We start from the raw sequence: 19,925 nt of genomic DNA on the forward strand, positions 1-19,925 counted from the left end.
TGTACTTTGAGTATAAATGTATGATGCATGCAAGATCAGTCACCTGACGATGTAACCAAGTGACGAAACCCGGGTCGTGCCCATAATTAAATAACAGTGAACCTTACAAAGTTTTATTTCCTTACTTCCAGTATGGAGAGGTCTCACAAAGTAAAGCCTGAAGTTATTAGTTATAAACAATAGGGCATTTGCTGAAAGCAAATTTCAAGAATCTCTTCGCCTTTTCAGAGCTGTCAAAAAGTGTATTTATTAAAATCATGCAAAATAAATAAATATACATCCTTAATTATTCATTTTTAATCGGTAAGCTTGACAATAATATTAATTTCAAACTTCCAAAAACATTTTGAAGTTCAAAGGTAAGTACTAAGAGTAAAAGAATAAATATTATATGTCACTCCAAGGCGTCCCATTTTACATAGAAATATTTTAAATTTTTATTAGTTTACACACAGAAGTTAGAACAACAAGATGAGATGAAATGATAAAATTGAAAGAAGAATTAAAGACTATGGATTTCATCTGAATAAAAGGTTTCACAATAAAATGTACATCACGATTCACTGTTGAGAGTTATATATTGCCCTTTGTAATGGAGGGAGAACAAAATGGTGAGTATAATGATATTCTATGATAATAATTATTGAAGTGGTGCTAAACCGATAAAAGAATAAAAATAAAGCACCATTCTCATTCAAAACGTAAAAAATGAAATTTAAATAAAGGTATTTAAAATTATAAATATTAAAAATACTATATGCATCGAAAATACTGGATTTTTCCTCCCTTGTGCCTTTATAGATAAGTAGTTCAACTGCAAAAAAAGTATAGATATACAAGACCTTATGGGAAAGAGCCATATAAAATTTCGTCAAACGGATAATACCAGACTTTCAAAGATACCTTTGCTCATCTTTCAAATACCACGTACAGGATCAAGTCAGTAATTAAAACTGATGGCAGAAATATCTAAATAATTCAGAGATAGCGGAGATAGGTGATTTATCAATCGCAAACTTGGCGCAACGGTCTGAAAGCAATATTTCAGCGTCATTAAAAAAATCAATGAAACAGCAATATCGAGGTCACGGTTAGACATATAATACTGTTTAATTTACGACCTTCGCCATTTTAGACTAGACATAAAGACGCCGTTATTCTATTATTAAATTTCAGATTAATACAGTGGCTCTTAAAATTGACCTCGATTCCAAGACTCGACGGATTAATTTATGATAGGCTTTATGGATCTATCTTGGTCTCAAAATAATTACAACCACTGAAAAAATACGTCGTACACACAATCCAATTAGACCGTTTTTATTTAAAAGAAATAGTAAAAACAGCCGCAAAACCATGGCACTAAGTATTCTGTCATTAGAAAAGTAAATAACCTCGCTAATTAGTACACAGAATCTCAGAAAGAAATGTTTGCATGAAAATTAATACCAACTGGCTGAAATAAAATGCTGAATTTCGTCACTAATTTGGAAAACTCCAGATTAAATTCACAATGATATCATTATTATTAAGGGCAAATAAACTTTTTAACTAGTCACTGAATAACATTGATACATATACTACATCTACTGAATTATAACACATAAGAAGCATTATCTGAATAAAATTAAATTGATTGTACTTAAAAACATAAGTTAATGGAATGAATAACAATCAAAGAGAATAAGGAAAAATCGATTATTTAATTTTGATAAAAACTCGAGATTGAATTAAATATATCCACTTCTACCACGCAAATTATATAACGCTCAATAGTCCAGGAAATGAAGCTCATAAAAGTGAAAAACCTTGCAATTTTTTCAAACTGAATCGATTTGCACCAAAATTTGGGAATAGACTAATTATACCCCCTACTTCAAAATCTATATCATGCCGAAGGGCGCTTTTTATTTTTTAGGGGTGAAAACTACCCCTAAAAGCTGGAACTTAAAAAAATATTTTTTAAAGCTAAATACGAGTAAAATTTAGTTTAAATTATTTGTATAATTATTTTTTTTGTTTGGAAAATAATTTTAAGGCGTTTCAACCCATAATAATCAATCCTTATTGGGGGTTAATGTAAAAAAGAATTTTCAAACTGAATCGATTTGCATAAAAATTTGTGATTATACTAATCATACCTCCTTTAAAAATTTTTTTCAAACCGAATCGTTTTGCATAAATATTTGGGATTAGACTAATCATACCCCCTACTTCAAAGTCTATATCATGCCGAAGGGCGCTTTTTATTTTTTAGGGGTGAAAACTACCCCTAAAAGCTGGAACTTAAAAAATTATTTTTTAAAGCTAAATACGAGTAAAATTTAGTTTAAATTATTTGTATAATTATTTTTTTTGTTTGGAAAATAATTTTAAGGCGTTTCAACCCATAATAATCAATCCTTATTGGGGGTTAATGTAAAAAAGAATAATCAAACTGAATCGATTTGCATAAAAATTTGTGATTATACTAATCATACCTCCTTTAAAAATTTTTTTCAAACCGAATCGTTGTGCTTAAATATTTGGGATTTGACTAATCATACCCCTTTCTTCAAAGTCTATATTATGCCGAAGGGCGCCTTTTATTTTTTATGGGTGAAAACTACCCCTAAAAGCTAAAACTTAAAAAATTATATTTTAAAGCTAAATACGGGTAAAATTTTGTTTAAATTATTTGTATAATAATTTTTTTTTGTTTGGAAAATAATTTTAAGGCGTTTCAACCCATAATAATCAACCCTTATTGGGGGTTAATGTAAAAAAAAATATTTATCACATTGTATCTTCTTATTCACTTTCTTACTCCTTTTATTATGTATTCACTTTTTTCTCTCATGATTTTAATCACTGCACAGAAAAGATATAACAATAGGATAAACAGAACAAACTTCGTCATGGTAACATAAACAAATAAATGTACTATTTATGTAGACATTACATGAAACACAATCAAACGGAGACTGTATGGCTTCCAGTCTTCCCACCACATGCATGCTCACAAGTAAGCGAGAGCTCACATACTCACACATGTGTATGTATATATACATCTTATGGGTATGTGTGTTTATTTTGTAGCAAATTTGAGTGTGTCGTTAGCTTCTAACGTAAAGTACAAAAAGTATATGCTGATTATGAGGAATATTATGCTCTGAATTGTGGATTTCGAATTTTTCGAAAATAAATTTGATTGGTATTTCAAGCATAGCTCCTTTATTTTTTATTATAGAAAGTTCATTTAAATTGTATTTTGTAGGGATTTTATTGACTAGAAGGTCATATGAATTAAATTTTTTTCGAGTCATTAATTTTGAAAGGGGAGGTATTTAAGGGTTTAAATAAGGTGGAGCTGGAGGTGGAAATAGAGGTTTTAATTATCAATATCTCACCAAATATTTATTGTATAGAAAATTAAAACACACTAAAATATTTGAAAATAAAGAAGCTACAATTTATTACTCTTGCATTTTTTTCATATCTCCAGTTTTTTTGGAGTTATTTTGAAAAAAAGAGCATTTTTAACGAAATTGTAGAAAATGACTTTTCACTTTTTCCTCCAATTTTTTCAAAATTTAGAGTTGTAAATTAAAAAAACTTCTAGGATCAATTAACAATACTTAAATAAAGAGAAATACTGAAGGGCATTGATCAATTTTGTCTAGTGTGGTAATAAGGAGTTGTTTTCACTGATTTTTTCGTACAAAAAAGTAGGGACTGATCTTATTTTTAATCATAACTCGCTCAAATTTCATGATAAAAAATATTTGTTCTCATTATAAGAAAGTTTTTTAAAAACACTTTTAAACAGATTATATAATTTTTCCTCGAAAATTATATTTTTCCCGCTATTTGGTATTGAATCTTTCAAATTTAGCGTATGACAAACAATAGATAACCATCAACAAGTTGTAGCTCGGTCCGAATTGGTCATAAAGGTAATATAAAATAAGATTTTTATTTAATTTTTTACAAGCTACAGTTTTGTAATTCACAATTTTCTAATAAAATTAATACTTTTCAAGTTATTTGCCTATAATCGATTAAAATCGTTGATTTTTTCGTCAAAAAACTGTTACTTTTAATCGCTAATAACTCGAAAAATATTAATTTTACGCAAAAAATGGAAAGAACATTTTATTCTTACAATTCAATTTTCTATCGATTCCTGTGGTCAAAATATAATTAAATATTTCCACCCCCGAGATGGGGTGGAAACCACCCCCAGGGTAAAAGCGCCCGTCGGCATGATATAGATTTTGATTCTTGGTATATTCCCTACTTATTGTGAAAATTTCAAGAAAATCGATTCAGTTTGAAAAAATTGCAAGCCAAAATGCTTCATTTCCTGGACTACAAGGCCGTATGAATCTTTTTATTATTACGTTTTGCTTAACTTACTTTCGCCTCTGTCTATTTGCCTGTTTGTTACGGTGGAGAAACGAAGAAGAAAATCATTTAAAACTAAAAAGAAGGAAATAATATTATACATTAAAAAATTTAAAAAACAACGTTTATCTCGCCAGCTTAAAAGAAGAAAATAAATTTCTCTGTCCATATCGGAGTCTCGATATGAATTGTTACTCAAATGGTTACATACTTTATGATAATCATTACGGCCAAAACGAGAAGCGTTGGGCGCATGTAGCAGTACATTCAGTATTTGCAATGGGTGAAATTACTCTTAAAGAAATTTTACTAAACTGCGATTTGATTTACCAACCATGTTCTTACAAAAAATCAATACATTCACATAGTTGAAGACTTAACTGATATTTGAGGACTAAAATAGAATCAAAAACGCTCATATATTAAATCATCAAACATTGAGTGTCAGGTAATAACACATTCGTGCATAATTGCTGAGAACTTAAACATTAACTGATGACTTCTTGAATATCAATATTAATCCATCTACTCATTAGGTAAACTTGATTGTTTCTGGCTTTATTTGTGAAAATCCATTCTTAATAATAAAACGTTATTGTACTTTTCCACACGATTTAATTAATACAACCGGTTTCGTCGCAGAGGCGACATCATCAGGTACAGAATCCGTTACAATAACCGATCCGTATTATAACGGATTCTGTACCTGATGATGTCGCCTCTGCGACGAAACCGGTCGTATTAATTAAATCGTGTGGAAAAGTACAATAACGTTTTATTACTCATTAGGTGTTAATTTCTAATACTCTCAGATGTTAAGTATTGAGCATTACCTTCTCATTCATTTTAAACTGAATTTTAAATAACCTTAGTAATAGTGAGTAGTATCAATTAGCAGCATATACTATCAATTTACATAACGGTGGAAACCCAGCTGTAAATGATAATAATCCAAATACATTTTCATTGTAAACACTAAATGTAACCTTACATGCGCCCCACGTTTTTCGTTGTGGTGGCAATGATTGTCATAAAGTATGCCAGCGTAACAATTCATATCGAGACTCAGGTATGACCAGAAATTTATTTTCTTCTTTTTAGCTGGCGAGAAAAACGTTTTTAGTTTCTTTAATTTATAATATATATTAAACCAAAACTATGGAATGTCAAAACATAAGCTGAGAAACTTTGACAATATTCTTCCATAAAATGTATTCATTGAGAAATTATCTAAAGAATAAACTCCTGCACTAAATTGTAGAATTCGTGAAAACTATTGAAAACGTTGAAGAATTACTTTGACTGGAGGATCTTTTGAAAAAGCCGTTTTATTTAGAGAGTTCTGCACGTTGAAAGACGCACGGCACCTTCCAAGCAGTGTCATTATGCAGGATCTAGAAATCCGCATTTGAATTAGCTAACTACAAATTCTCTGGATCAGACGTTCTTACTCCTCTTCCACAACACTCGAGAAAGGCAATTACATTTGAGTTCTTGCCCGTGGGCACCTTTTTATTACGTCATCCCAACTCTGAAAAGCCGTATTGCGGTATTTTTCCCTCTCTCATTTATATATTCAAAAAAAATATCACTAAAACGTCTTGATTGGGGTATTTATATGGTAAAGGGGGAAATAAAGGCTTCATTTGCTTCATTTTTTTGCATTTTAATTTTCTCTCTCGAATCAAAATGGCATCGCGATACTCCCCCGCGCGGCCGAATACTCTTTATTCACCGACAACCATCCGACGTTCCCCTCAGCGCCAACCGTCCATCCAATTAATTTCCAATGCTTGCTCAGCACCTACTTCAATTCCATTCCTTCAAAAGACCACAAACCCAGCACATCATACCCCGTCTCGCTGACATACATAGCATTCGCTTTCTTCACTTCGCTGCAGCTAGAACGAGAACCTTACGTAACCCTCGTCTCCTAGAGTGGAAAAAAATTATAACCGTCGCATTTCAAGACCTAAAAATAGCGATCCCATCGGGAATTATGATAACTATCGCATTATGAAGGTCACTCTAAATCCTATTAATAGAATTTCAGGGTTGATAATTTTGATTACATTTCATCCTCATAATTTTTGCTGGCACTGTAGCCTACTACTACGTGCAATAGAAAGCTGCATCATCACTTTCAAGCCAATCTCGTAAAGGATTAAATTCCTTGAAAGGATACATGCTATAGACTCCATTAATTGTACGGAACAGGAAAAAATTAGTTAAATTGATACCAAAGTGTATATTATCCAAAATTACATATTATTATATTATTTATATAAAAATTTGATCAAGGACATTTGAAGACAGTTATACATAAAATCGTGCTTGGAAAATACTGCAATTATTATTATTCTAATGAATTATGGCAAAAAAATTTTATGAAGGGAAAATATAGTTCTACCTCTTTTTCTTTTCTCGTATCTGCTCAAATCATACTTTCCCTTTGTTTTAGGGAGGTGTTATTGTATTTCTGAAAAAAAACATTCATGAAAGCGATGAATAACTAGGTCAGCGTTGCCTCATACAAATCCCTTGTCAATTTCTAAAAATAATACCGTTGAGTAATACTGAAAAATGATCACGGTTGCGCGTTTTATGAAATAACCGCTATTTTGGCATAGATTTAAGCTGGCTTTTTGTGTGCACCCTTGATTGTTATTGAGATTTAGATCAGAGTCACAATTAATACAGATTTGAAGCTCAAATTCGTTGGTTTTATTTTTTGATCAGCGAAATGACGCCGCTCATAAATGAACATGAACATTGATTAATCAAAAATGAAAAAAAAGAAATTGATACTGCGGTCTCTCACTCTGATAAAGCTATCGCCATTAAAATCGTAACTTGTCATTCCAAATTCAAACTGCGTACCCTCTTTTTTGAAAGCTGATTGCTAAAGATAACGAAATACCCTTTCTCATCCACGAAATCTAAAATTTTGAAACTTTTGCTACCGTACTCATGTGTACGTGGGTACCTATTGAACGCAAAGAGGTCGTGCAACAAAAAATGGTCGCCCAACTTTTATGCAAGGCTTAAATTTTTAACTCTGTCTGCAATAATATCATAGCTTAGAATGAAATACCAACAGATTTATAAATCCTATTGGTTTGTTGAATCCTAGCATGAAAGAAAAATATAAACAGATATTTAAATAAATTTAATTTCATTTCATTTTTGATTGAGGTCGATTCAATAATTGTTCATGATAAACTTAATTTTAAAAATTAAAATGTAAATAGTAAAAAATATGCTAACAGGGTAGATTAAAAATATGAATTAGACTGCCTAAAAATTAAATGTCACGTGAAAATAATGTATCAACGCCGAAATTTAAAACTCCTCGCCATCATTTTATTCAGCTTGCCAAAAAAAGGAACAGATTTCATAGCAAGGCAGGATGGTACTAGTACAAATTACATCTCGCAAGTATCACTCCTAAAGTTCACAACGTATGCTTGGCTTTTACTCCAAAGCTTAACGAAGTTTTCGTTCTCGGTCGGCATCGTGTCACCCAGTTACCCCGTGTTTGGTGAAGCTTTTTAAAGGCCTCTGCTGGGAAACTTGTGAAAACAGGCACACGGCGCGAAGACCATAAATTGCCGTTACGTATTCCGATACATGAGGGCGTGCACGGAGATAGGAAGGCAGAGAGGGAATTGCTTGAAGGTAGGTAAGCCGAGATCCTGAGACCAAGCATTAAAGTCGCTAAGTTGGGATTCAGGCTAAAGTGCATCTCCCACCACCAACGAGTGAATGAATGACTCCGAAAGAGATCTTACCGGGAGTAACTGTGGAGCATAAAATCGTAAGTGTATTGCGGATGAATGGAACTCTAGAGCAATTTTATTGGAGTTTGGTTGGCCCGCAGGGATTTTCCAAAGCGCATTGGGAGCGCGTGTTTACGTGGTTAATGGAGAGTATTTGTAAATGAAGGGAAACAGATGCTCGAATTACTTTTTCTCTTGCATAGTCAAAGATGCGGAAGTAGGTTAGATTGAAAAATCATACGTGAGATCACGATTCTAGAACCTCACTTCTTTAAAATGGCATTAATCGTTTTTGGGTTTAATATTGGATGGTTTAGTTGTGAAATGTGGCCGGGCTGTGAACTACTTAACCGCATTATTTATTTACTTTCATCGAATCCAAAATCAGTCTATGAGACCATGTACATTGGATGTAAAAACAAAGTGTTAAATAATATGTGGCAACAAAGAAACAAGAAGAGCAACAAAAAACGCTCTTAAGTAAACTAAGTCACCACGTAACATGTCACTAATATGACCGCCTCATCCGCTATTTTTGCAATTCAGGAAGGGAGGGGAAAAGGAAGAAGGATTACGAGAGGAAGTCTTATGATGGCAGTTTTAATTATGTAATTTAGCCGCATAAATGAATAGTAGTGCAAGCGCGTAACAAGCGAAACAAACAACCTTTGTCACCACAACTAATATTTACTCAAACTCCCATTAAGAGGACGCATTACTCCCGCTAAACCGTTCAAAAAATGCCGCTTGAATAGAAGTATAGCTTGTGCAATACATATACAACTGCATACAATCACGTACCACCGCACAAGCTACCTCAATAGCCATGATATCTGAGCATCAGCAGTTTACAAATAAAAAATAAAAACTCAAAAGTTTCCCCTTGCATTTATTAAAGTAGTATATTGATCGGGGGAATATGAATTTGCTCGGCAAAATATCTCTCATAAGTTGTCGTATCTGTGATGTCTGGAAACGTAATGGGGATCTAATATGATGTTCATCGTGTTACTTTGAAAGATTTTGTATCCCCCACGCAAGCTAAGTCTTGCACGCAGCCTCCGATTCTCCAACGGTTCAAGCCTAATTCGTTTAACATCTTTGAAACGCTTTCTGTTCGCCCGAGAGAGTTTATGACGAATCACGCAGTTTCCCTTTGTAAGTTATTTAGTTATTAATGTTCAAGCTAATATCTAAATATTTTCAGGGTGCATGAAGTAGACCTTTTTAAGCATCTGATTGAGTTTCCAATGTAAAACTTTTTCATCGGAGAATATTTTGACGAAAATAGATTCAAATTCGAGTTCATGGAATTTTGAGAAGAGTCCATTGTATATAGCGTAATGATTTCAAGAATTTTACCTCGATTAATAAACATGCACTAAGGAAAATATCATCCCAGCGTGATTGATGCGTCCTCTTCGCCCGAAAGGTAGGTCAGGACAGGTGAGGATAGAGCTCACCCCGCGCTGAGTCACAAGCGTAAACACTTCACACAATCAGGATTAAGTGGCCAATTATTTTCTTTCAATTCAAACCGAGGATTTTTATTTGCTTTATTTTAATTACCATTTACAAAACCACATGCTTTAGATGACATGCACAAAGTACAAGTTGAATTGATTCATTTGGTTTGGGTAAGACCGAGCTCCAAGAACATAGATGAATATCGGGTTCACACATTTGTTTTTTTTTAACGCCGCCGAAGACAAGTGAAGCAAGCCAGAAGGAGAAATAGACGATCTTTATGCAGCAGAAGGAGTTCAGTTTGAACACAGAACTTGGTGACAGGGAGAACGTCAGAAAGAGCAGCGCCAAGAAGAGTCTAAATGAGAACAGTCATGGACAATTAGGTCATTACGGTCTCATAGGAGAACGGTGGTCATGGGATGATATTTCCCAGTGGGGGTGAGCGTGACCAAGGACGACTTCCTGCCAGTTACATTGCGCGGGGTTCAATTATTGGATACCCTCAATCCCCTAACGCATGTCCACTTCTATCTCGGAAAAGAAACATTTTTTTAGAGAGAGCTTGATAGAACGTGAAGATATTAAATATGCTTTTGCAAAATATGTTGAGCACTTTATTTCAGAACAACTTAAAACTTGCAAAGTCTCTGTGTAGGGAGGTAGAATGGGTTTCAATTATTAATTAAAAACATCTTTTTTTACCAATATTTGTTATATTTTTCTCTTCTAAATCGGATTTATTCACTCTCATCTTGTAACTGACACGGTCGAATACGGTAAAAATAATGATAACAAATCGTTTATCATGCTGATTACATGATGGGTTTTAAAAATTTTGTAAAAAAAAATGTGAAGGACTTCGACTAATCGGGCGGTACTAATTAAAATTACGAAAGTTTGCGTATAAGGAGTTGAGCATCATCTTAGGAATCCATTGGCTTCAATAACGATCAATTTAAAATTATTAGACGCTATAATTGAGCGATGTTTATGACCATAAATATTTTAGGCCACACAGGCACACGAGGAAGCTTAAGAAGGCCTGACCTCTCGAATCGAAATAAATTACTACAATGCTGGAGATAGATGCATGTATGCAGCGTATGAATTTTGGAATATGGAGTATCAATACGACAATATTTAGACGAAATATATGTTAATGGAAAATTATTGAAAAGGTCAGATTTTTCTTATCACTCGGTATTTTTTGTAAATTGCAAATTCTAGAGAAATAAATCAATAAGGGTCCTTTTAGATCAAGAACAACCCTCAAAGAATGGTCATTCTGGAGGAAAAAATGATTACTCTAAATCCAGCATCACTGCAGACGGTTAGCGAATATAACTTGTATCCTAGTGGTTGAATATGCCTATTCAACCCCAGGCGAGAACAAATTGCTCGGACTCAAGCAACAATAAAGAACTTGAGTGAGGATGGTGGAGGTAAAGCTCGCTCTTGGCTGTCAGCGTATAGGAGGAGAACGGTGGGCGGGCGCGGGTGTTGCTCTTGTAAGCACGGGAGCCTTACATCCAAAGGGACTTCCGGAAGCAGGGAGTAGAGCGGCTGAAATTCTGACAAGGAAAAGTAAAAGGGAGAAGGGTCGCTTGAGGGTATGAGGTACATAATGTGAAGGGGTGGCCATCGATAGTCAGTAAAAATAAACTGAGAGACAGCTCGAGAAAGAATAAAATAGGACTGAATGCCACTAATTGAGGAAATTTAAGCGTTAACTTTGTGCAGAGGAAGTCATCCAAAAATTATGATTAATTTCTTCAATGAAAACAGAGTGCATCTCACAGTTACAACTTGTTTGTCTAGGGAAGAAGCCACTCAGTAATTTAATCGTAAAGTTTGGAAGGTTAATTGAGGGTAGAGCTCACCACGGACAAATCCATTGGCTTATTGCATCTACACAATAAGGGTTTGAGGGCTAGTTCCATTCCCTGTGTAACCTTTCACTTCGATTATCTTTCATTGGGGGTTGTCCGAAGGCTTTAGTCGGATTGTGCTTCTTCTTTCCTTGCGCTTCACATTGTTGATTCACAATACACGGGCGAGATTTTCCAAGTAAAGCAAGAATACCAGTAAACTCTTATGGCATAAAAATTAATAAATGAGGAGTGAGAATAAGACGGAACAAAGACTCCGCAACATTTCTTCCGCTGAAATATTGGTGGCAAAAGAAGGATTGATTTTATTAGAGAAAACGCTATTGCAGAAGGTAAGGAAGAAACGAAAGAAACCAGACGCCGACACCAGCCTTCTCGTCACTTAAAGCACCAAGGGGATCATAGATGCAGAAAACATTCGACGGACTGAGTACAGCACCAGAAGAGCCGTCCGCAAAGCTATCCTGTAGGAACTGGAATGTATCTAAACAAAAAGTCTGTCTCAGCCAGATTTTGAACTCAGGCCTTTGATTAAAGAGGGTAGCAATCCAGTCAACGAACTCGTCCAAGCCGACAGTGGTTTTCATTCCCTCTTGAGTGCCTATACAGCGGACACTCAACTTCACCTCTGGAATAGGAGAGTAAAAAGAGCCAAATGAATTAGGTTAATTGAATGAGGGCAAGAATTAATGACATAAGGAAAGAGGAGGAAGTTGAGGAAGAAGACAGAAAATTACTTCCTCAGATATATCGGTGAGGTGGAAGGGAAGGATGAATTTAATAAGAGACCGCCAGCTTCCGTGGAGATACGGAGCAGGTATAAAGCGAGAGAATAAGTTCCGTGGATTTGGCTAAAGTTCAGTTTCTCTTCCTTGCAAATGACACGTCAGGAGATTGGATTTCTCTCGCCTTAGGAGCTCCATCTCGGTTTTATTTTTCTCCCTCCAGTTAAATCATCTCCGCGGGTGACCTCCTCTTCGCCATTTTACCCCTTCTGCAGCCGCACTACCGTCACTCTTCGAAGAAAATTTAATTGTGTCGCATATCACTCGAGTCAACATCTTCCGCAGACAGGTCGGAAGTATTTCCTTTTGCTTAAAGATGGTCTGCGGAGCGCATTTTCTAATTGTCGAACGCTGCAAACTAACTAACACACACATAACGGTGGGCTAAATGGTGACTCTCAACGAAAGTTCCTCACTCCGTGTTTTCCCTCAGAGTGTTTGAAAGGAATTTGTGCATGCCTATAGATATGATTTAAGCAATTTGATTCATACATTTATCTTCATAACCCAATTTCCTTTCTCTCTGAACCACTTTCTGCATATATTTGGTTCAAATCACTCATTAAAGAGCTGAGAGCAGCCAGTTGTTTTTGGGGACAGAGACGCAAGGTAATGGTTTAGAAAAAGCATTTTATGGTCTTAAATGTATACATTTAATATGAAATATATTTTTCATATATTAGATGCATGAAAACACATCATTTCAAGTATTTAGCTTGCCTCGTAATAACTTAATATGATTCTTAAGCGTGCACATAATATTTTCTCAATTTACTCAGCCATAAATCTAGAAAAAGATAATTTTGTCAAAAAGACTTCCCCAATTAGTTCCAAATAGTTGGGAGAAGCATGAATCTCAAAGCCAAGTAGGTACTTACCGTCAACCTACTAAACATTCAGAGCGCATTCTTCTGAAAGTAACTCAGGGCCCACCTCGCCGCAGACATGTCGAAGCATTTAGATCCGCTGGAGGTTGCTTGAGGAGGGCAATTGCTTATTATCGTTCAGCCACCCAAATATATCCTTAAATTACTAAACGGCAATGACAATATGATTTTGGGTAACAAATCGATGCATACATTCCCATCACAATAACTCATGATGGTACTAACAGAAGATTTCATGGTACATTACTGTTTCCTAACGTCAAATAACGGCTGCCATGCATAAAAAGTTTAAAGGAGACGAAAATATTGTAGACATTGGGTATATATATATAAAAGTCAGTTTTGGTACAAAGGAGACGTCTTTCGTAGCTTATTGGAGCACATAACGGCAAGCTGAACTTGCACAGCATGCATGCATTTGAGCTGTACCTAAGCGCACCACTTATTGTCGCACAGAGAAATATATTTGCTTAAAATCAGGCAGTAGGGAAGATATGGCTTGACTCTTGGCGCTTATTGCCACGGAAGCATCTGCACGATATAGAAGAAATTTCTTGGTATATTTACGCCTGAAATATCTCATGAATAAATGGAATATTTCAGTGAAAAATAATGACTTTCCTTATTTCCCTGTCTCGTCCGGAAGAGAGTTTCAAAACTACGATTTTACTCCACAGGAGGTCTCTTTATGATCCTCCTGGTATAAATGTAAAAGGTATTATTACTATGAAGCAAAATACGGGTAAAAAATGTAAATACACAGAGTAGCAGAGAAAAAAATGAACCACTTCAAATTAATGATAGGTTCCCTAGTAACCATTTGAAAAGCTGAATCAAGGGGTTCCGTCTTTGACTATGAATGTCACGGAAGAGAAATATAACGTAAAATTTGGCGCATATGTACAATTTCATTTGCGCACTTAATTAACGGATGGAAAAATACATTTTCAAAAATTCTTCTCATATCCAGCCACCTATTTGATGCTCGCGACGACCATTGAAAAAAATTATTTTCCACTTTCAGAATAAAATATTACCGATATCCACTCACGATATACTGAGAAAATCAACATAGTTTCTCAATTGATATAGGTAACTTATTGATAGAAGCAACATGATATTTATATAAAACATTTCTTTTTTTCTTGATTTAATGTTAGGAAATAGAAAATTTTGAAGAATTATGAGACGTGACAAGACAATATCGCTTGTACTTCAACTTCCTTGATAAAACTTTAATTTAATGACAGCTACGGCAAAACTGTAATTGCGAGAATACGTTGACTTTTATTATCAATAACAATCACTTTGTTACTTCGACAACAAAAACCAATATATCACTTAACATCAATGACAAAATCTTTGTTATTGATAATATGTACCTTTCCACCACGTACAAGCTTCAAGTTTCGATTCACATTTTCCTAATGCAAAAACATGAGTAGCGAAATATGGTAATTATGATCCAAGAAGGAGTAATTTACAAAGTTTACGCGTCAGTCAACATCTTCTTTAAACAGGAGTGGAGCAAAATGAACTTTACGCTGCGACAAAGAGACCTAGATTATGATTCGGTCGGAAGATCAACTCGTGATAGCCTTGACCAAGTCCCCAGACCCATGAAAATTTCAGAGATAGCACAGCTTTGTTTACACTAGGACCACTACAAACGCAATGTGATTGCAAATAGATGAGGCCGCGTGTTGGGGAGGAAGACACAGAGGAGGGACCCGACAAGGCTAAAACAGATGTTTTCACCCCGAGGCAACAATCCGATGGACTTCGGTCTTCTTCTCCTCATTCGTTTGTGTGTTTGCTAGCGTAGACGAAGGGTTGAGATGAAGATAAGGAAAAGCTGAGGAAAAAGGTGTACAAGGACGAGGGTGTTGTTCTGCATTGCCTCCAGGTTTTAATTCATGGGGAGGATCCAACATACAAATATCACCCGTCCAAAAGCCGTCAAGACTAGCGTGTCGCGGGAAGCGCTAGTATAGCCAACGATTTCACCAGCATATTTCATCCAATTAAGTAAATCATTGTTAATATTATTACTCATTGTTTATCATTTTAAAGTCATCTCTACCATTTTATCGCAGTTATTTGGACCTAGTAATATAGGTTACTTCCAAAATACACCTAACTCTCTGAGTCACACGAAATTTTACTTTAATTATCAGCTTAAACGTATTTTGATTTTTTGATTACCTTACAGCTTTTCACAAGAAGAAACGCGTATAGCAAAATGTATCTACTGAGATTCACCCTAATGGTGAGGATCCCCGGGCTTTTATTTTGGATATATGGGGTATCTTGAGGTTACCTACATGAAATCCACAGACCTACATGTGTAAATCACGAATATTACAATAGAGGATCCTCAAATGGGCCTCACTATGTGTTGCCACCCACAGCCCATTTAAATGGGTTTACAGAATTCGCCACTCGCGTCGCTGACGGACAAATTGATCCGTGCTTCACCGGGAAATATAGTATAATTAGGGGTATCAACCGAAATTTATGTACATAATTATGTGGTCTATCAAATTCATAACTTTTTAATGCTATTCCTCGAAATTACAAACATTATACTGCAAAATATCGGAAAAAGTGGATCGCATAGCACTTATAACCGCACTGAGGACATTTTTGAAAGCCAATAAAAATGCGGCCGTAATGGCGACAGAAATCAACCTTCTGCGAGATAGAATTGTGCCCCCTCTATGCAGTCCCCCCGGGGAAAATATCGGAAAGCCTAGGACCATAGCCGATCCAGCGTCGGTAACCAATACGAAGTTGGGGATGGTTGAGGGAATCACAAAGAAATCAAAGCGGGAGATATAACAGGGGGCGAGAACGAATGAATGTTTTTACCCAAGGGAACTCCATAGGAGATACCCAATTCTATCCTATAGAAGGCTGATTTCTGTTGCCAAATCGGTCGCATTTTAATCAGTTTTCAAAAATTTCCGCGGCGCGGTGATGAGTGCAAAGCAATCAACTTTTTTTCCAATATTTTGAATTATTATGTTTGTAATTGCAAGGAATAACATCGGCAATACATACATGCATTTGATATATCGTAACGAATTAAGCATAACAATATCTGTGAGCACACCTAATTATCTCTGGTTTCCCCGTGAATCTCGGATCGCTTTGTCCGTCAGCGACACGAGTGGTGACATGCGCAAACCGATTAATGCGCGTCGGATGACAGCACATTAAGAGACCAACTTTAGGATAATCTTTTGTAATATTCGTCCACGAGGATCACAGCGGTTTCTACATCGGCAACCAATACGCAGTTACCGATGGATGAGGGAGTCTCAAATAAATCAAAGCGGGAGACGTAACAAGGGGGTCGAGAATGAATGTTTTTACCCCAAGGCTACGGTCTTCCGTCTTTTCCTCTGCTCCTTCCTCGTACGTGTTTGCCCAGGGAGGTAGTGGGGACTGTGCTGAGGAGGATTGGGAGCAGCCCGAGAAAAGACCGCGAGGACAAGGGACTGAGGCGTTCCGGAAATGCTTCGGTAAACTCAGTCCACGGAAGTTCTTCGCCAGCAATGGGAGCTCCTTTAGACCCCATTCCTTTTACGTTTGCGCCCGCCAGCCAGCCAGCCAGCCCTCAAACGCAGTCCCCATTAAGTTCGTTTAATCTCGGGTTGTTCCTCGCTGTTTGGACTGCCCCTCAATTTCCTCCAGCGGAACACGACACACTCCCTATTTACACGCCCCATAAAATTAAATTGCAGCTTTATTCTTGACTCCAAAGACGATACATTAACGTTTGTAGGTAACGCTAGAGCGAGGCAAAGCCACATTAGTGTAGTCATTACTGCTTTTATGGTCGACACACCAACGCTCTGGCCAATCACCTTTACTTGAACTGTGTCCTATTCTCTATGCATTGATTGACACAAACCATTTTATTCTGAGATTTTAAATCTATTCTCGACTCCAAAGATAATACATTAACGTTCGTAGGTAACGCTTGAGTGAAGCGAAGCCATATCAGTGCAGCTATTACTGCTTTGATGGCCGACACACCAATGCTCTGGTCTATAACCTTTGTTTGAACTGTGTCCTATTCTCTAGGCATCTATAACAGATTGACAGCAACCATTTTATTTTGAGATATTACAACCCTTACGTTGAGCTTAAAGTATAAGACGGTTAAATATCACAGTATAACATCATTTGCGGTTGTATCCAAGGTGGCATGGTATTTGAAGGAGGCGACCGTCAGCAGAGGTCATTTGCGTCATGAGAAAAGGGTAGGTAAGGATGGGTGGAGAGAAACTCGGCGTCGGCATTAACCTGATCTTAACGAAAGGCGCCAAGGGGATCAGTCCCATTCGACGGACGGAGTGTTGCGCTTGAAATGTCCTCCACATGAAATTCAAGCAGGGATCGGGCAGTCTATGAAAATTCTCTACCTCCGCCGAGATTTGAACCCGTGGCTACGGGGTAGGAAGCCAACACTTCAGCCACCACACCAATACGATCCCCGTCGCATCCTATTGGTAATTCGTGGATTTTCTTAATTGATTTTCTGGTACACTTTTTATATAGATATTAAAATTATATCTTTGGCTTTACACGTAATGAATCACTAGAATTCAAAATTTAATACTCGCTACAGTTTGACTCCTAAATTGCTATGCATACGAAATTCTAAAGCGGTGCTTAGCCAAATTAGTGAAGTAATGTATGGCTTCTTGAGCACATAACCTTCACATACACATTATATTCAACATGCAACTGCCAAAGGCTGAGTTTAAATAAATCTCATCTCGAACACCTAAATCGACACAGTGAAAGACATTAGTTCTGAATAAGGTAAACAGTCGCTTATCTCTCAACACCAAGAGAATATTCATTATTGCTTAACTCGGTAGATTAACATCGTTTGAGATAATTGCCTACATTTCTTGGAATTCCATTCCCCAAAAGCCCTTATTGACTTTGAGAGGAAGTCATAAGCAAGGAATTCGAACTTCTACACAGCCTTTCCGACTTAGGTGGGTCACAGACAAAACATTGGACATAAAATATAGTTTACTCCAAAAACGCTTCATTATTGTCACATGATTATAACAATGGAGCCACGCTCACCCATGCTAAACAATCATTATTAATACGGTACCATACACATCAAAATGGACAGAAAATAAGATATTTCCAGCTGCTTGAGCGCCATTGACAGTCAAAGTATTTTGATTTCAGTAGCAACATTAATTATGATAATAACTAAGAAAACAGCAGTAATACGCCTTAGTTTATTTTGTGATTATTTCACACGACGACGCATCTTCTATCGTTTTTTTGTCATGTTACATGTATATTCTGAGCGTAATTCACATTATTTCCACATTTTTGGAAACATGACGAAAATAAAATTTAGCACTTTTAAGGATACCTTCCTTATTGGTCCCAGAAGCCGATGCAATTGTGGACCAAAGCAAGATCACTCAAATGCGGTAAAAATGTGATCATCGGCAAAACAGAGAAATTCGAAAAAAAAACAAGTAGCAGTCCCCATTTAAATGAACGGTTGCACTAAAACATGAATGTGCTGTGGGGAACAGGACAAACGGCTCTTAACATTACTCCTCACGCGGAGTCATTAATTACGCCTGTCTATGCATAACCCAGGCTTTGTTAAGTAGCGCTCAGGCAATAAGACCACATGCACCGATACTTACGAGCTACATCTACCTTTCAATCATGGGCTTTCCTATTTCGACGCTGCACGATCATTCCAGCCGGGGAAGCTCATAGAAGTCACGTATCAGGGCTTTACAAAGAGAGAGACGTGAGGAGTTGAGAAGCTTATAGACGCCTGAGAAGACGCTACGCGATGGCATCGAACTCTAGAGCAGATTGCCAAGAGTAGAACTACGAAGCGGCGCAATAAGACACGGGCCGCACGTTGAACGCCAATTTCTGAATGAGACATGACACTGAGGCGTCGATTTAACAATGCTCTGTTTCCTCTGATTACCTATTTAGCAATTGTTCAGCTGTTGATTGTCTCTATTGTTAATTAGCCTCTAGGAATAAAACCGAAACCCAGCTCAAGTTTCTCTATCAACTGTTTTTACTACGCAACTAGCTTATCAACTGGAATAGGTTTGGAAATGACATACTAATCAGGGAATTTCGTAAGAGTACAATAACGACATGACCTTCCAGAATAAAAACTCCCTTGAGAAATATTTATTGGGTACATACATGAAAATTGAATAAATTGTGACTGAAATTAATATTCCATAATTCCTGACCTGAATACCAATGTAAAGGTTGAAACGTGTCCTCGTGCGTATTTACAATGATTAAATATTATTTTAGCTGCGTGTCAAGGATAGAATTTCAAGATGACACTAGTCTCACAAACACTACGGTTTCGTTATCATGCTCCCTAATTTTTTTATAAATCTACTTTTGTAAAAAAAATGGCATGTTAACAATCATCTAAAACCCACACACGAGGTGTTGTGCACCAAAGTTCACGATGAATAAAGATTATATAGGAACATCGAAAATAGTTTTGTTTCATTACAAGGCCTAAGTTATCATCGAATGGTCCCTCGGCATAGAGGGTTAAGAAAACCACTAAAAATACACGAATATACACACACACTCACTCGCACGGAACGCGTGTGATCCCTGTTTATGAGAACAGTTTGGGCGGCGACAAACGAGCGATTTCGGCCTCTCAATAAACGACCC

The 19,925-nt window shown here is 36.4% G+C and overlaps 1 protein-coding gene across 1 annotated transcript in view; it reads right to left on the minus strand.

The window, feature by feature from the left end:
• The window catches only part of LOC124153767 (potassium voltage-gated channel subfamily KQT member 1), a 597,365-nt gene that overhangs the window by 526,853 nt on the left and 50,587 nt on the right, over positions 1-19,925 (minus strand). The window lies entirely within an intron of this gene.

The sequence above is a fragment of the Ischnura elegans genome, chromosome 2 (assembly GCF_921293095.1).
Source record: "Ischnura elegans chromosome 2, ioIscEleg1.1, whole genome shotgun sequence".
Classification (NCBI taxonomy): Eukaryota; Metazoa; Arthropoda; class Insecta; order Odonata; family Coenagrionidae; genus Ischnura; species Ischnura elegans.